This window comes from Telmatherina bonti (genome assembly GCF_933228915.1).
Source record: "Telmatherina bonti genome assembly, chromosome: 9".
Taxonomy (NCBI): Eukaryota; Metazoa; Chordata; class Actinopteri; order Atheriniformes; family Telmatherinidae; genus Telmatherina; species Telmatherina bonti.
The window spans coordinates 31,062,318-31,065,177 of record NC_136627.1 but is presented as its reverse complement, the minus strand read 5'-3'; positions in this window follow the sequence as shown (position 1 = coordinate 31,065,177).

Below are 2,860 nucleotides of genomic sequence, written 5' to 3'. Positions count from 1 at the left end.
AATACTTATATTCAGTTTTGCAACAGAATACAACTCTGCAGCTTTTGATCACATTGCATCTCTTCTCTAATGTTGCTTTACCTGGTTAATTAAAGGCTTATAAATGACTATTATTACCTCGTAATTATTTAGCACTCCATTGTGACCTGCATCTTCCAGATCGCAGTTAGCGTTAATAGTAGTGTGTATGCAAAATAGCGTAGAATGTAAATCTTCTTTCTGACTTTGTAATTACATAATTGGGGAAACAAAGGCAGGAATCAAAAGGATGAGAAAGACATCAGTTCGAGCTGGAGTCTGTTTAAAGTTTACTAGAGCACAGAGGCATGACTTAAGAACGTTGGATCAACCTGAGGGCAGAGCTGGACAGGGCTCAGGAACATTTTTAGGAGCAACAGCTATTCAGAGTGCTAAAGCTTCTGTTTAGCTGTTGTCAGAAGGCACAAAATCTCTGGCTGTGAATCCAATGGAGCGTGACCAACAAGGAGAAGAGGAACCTGAGGAAATTACTTGGCTGAAACACCGTTTTAGATCCCTCGAGCATAACCCTGACAAAGATGGATGGATAGATGGATGAATTTTTTAGTAGAAGAGACTTTACAGGTAAAAGCTATGTTTTTCTTTTCAGTTTTCACTTTCCTGAAGACTCCTGAAGCCTTTGGCTTTAAGTGACTTGTTGTACAATACAACTCAATTTATATAACAGTAATTATTACAACTTTGTGTATTGAGGTTAAGAGCAGTGCTGAAGTATATTATCAAGCTACGACAACAAAGAACTCAACCTGACATTATAGTGATATTGTCATTTGTTTATTCAGTATTGTTTTGATCATTAAGGTGTGTCTGTTCAAGTAGTCTGCAGTGTATTGTCATGGCAACCGACCAAATTCGCTATCTGAATAAGAGCCGAGGCTTAAATGTCTATTTGTTGATTTAAATTGCATGAAAGAATATGTCAGAATGAGTTTAATTCATTAAACATTGTCTTTAATCTTTTCAGGACTTCAGTTTGTTGCACAGATTGTTACTGTTATCACACAGATGTGAGAAAGCAAACCCACAGCACCCTGAGGAGAAACACATATGTCATATTACCGCTGAGAATGTATGCAGGCTTAAATGAGAGGTGGTGACATATGAAATGCATAAAATAAAATCTACTCGGCTACAAGCGTTTGGAGTTATCTCATATCAGAGTAAAGAAGATCAGGCAGCTATGTAGGAATCCAAACACACTGTTTACCGAACGTCTGTCTTTTGTGCTGGTTTTGTTTTTGTGCAGGCAGCAATAAGCCTGCTCCTGAACCTGACTGTTATCGCCAGCTGAGCTCTTGCAATAGAAGATCAGAAAAAGCAGGACTGTGTTGGGAAGTCATATCCCTCTGCAATGACCTTGTTTACAGGCTTTTATAGGATTTGTTGTAGGATGACCCAAAAAAAAAAAGGTAAACGTCACCCACAGAATTTCAGAATTTTAAAGTTAAGCTCGGTGTTGACAGAGGAAAGTTGTTGTGTGGGTTGGTTATATCAAGGCTCTCTGTGGACATGAAACCACAGGTGAAAATATCGGCCAGTACTGGATTATGACAGATTCAGCTACACAGAGTATTGTTATAATTATCATTAGGTACTGTATCTCTGCAAATATTCCAAAATATAATAATTATAATAATAAAATCCTCCCCATTGGTCCCATTTGTTTTTGCCTCCTGTCTTGTACTTATGACATACTCGAAATAAATGAAGTATATCTTCACAACTTCTAAGATCTGTATGTATAATCTTGGTCTTAAAAGGAAGCAGGAACATGTGAGATTACGGCAGAAATGTCAGAATCAAGATATGCTTTCCTGAAATGTAAATGATTAGCTCCTTCTAAAAGAAAGCCACATGAATTTAATTGGAAACTGGAAGATAGCAGCCCAGTTAATTTAGGAATGAATAAAGTCATGTCTGATGAGGCGCTGTGCAAAAAAAAAAAAAAAAAAAGAATAAAACTAAAAAGAGTCACAGGAGAACACATCTGAGCTGGAAAAAAGCTTTTGATAGCAAAAACAGCAAAGTTAAGACATTTTGTGATTTCTAAAATACTTTTTAGCTGGTAGCTATCTTCTTTTTTCTCTTATTTTGTCACACAGTAATGAGACAAACATCTTTGTAATCTGCAGTATCGGCTTTCATGACACCTTATTTGTTCAGTTTCCTTTCAGTGGAGAAATTGGCAAAAGCTCTGAAGTGGACAGTTGCTGTTTTCATGTTTTTCTTACATCCCCATGTCATTTACCTCATAGCAAAACCACCTAAGCCATATATTAAGATTTTTGGTGATGATACACAGTCAGTTAGTAATATTAGAGGAGTACAGTTACATAGATACCACAATTTAGTCTAAACAGGAAGTTACAACATAATAACTTGGCTTTTGAATTGCATTCTGTTTTGATGACAGGGCTTGGTAAAGTCTTTTTTGCTGAGGTCTTGACCATAATTGTGCATGCATTTCTTGCTGCCCCCTGAACAAAGGGCTCCAGTGATGAAGAGGTTAAAAAAGTTGCTGATGATAATTAATGTTCACAAACACTGAGGCTGTAATTATTATGTATGTAATCAACAGTTCACTGATAAATAAGGAAAACATGAAGCCGTTGTAACTGTTATAGTCCCTGTGAAACATTTAGTTTAAAATGACGATAATGTCCGTTTCATCCACAGCCACAGTGTTTCCCCCACACATACCTCATGTCTACAGGAGTGGGAGGCAAACATGGGAGCAATGTGGAACTTTGCTGCTTATTTTAACTAACTTTTTCATGTCATGAGATCCAGATTAACTATTTACAATATTTGACTTAAATAG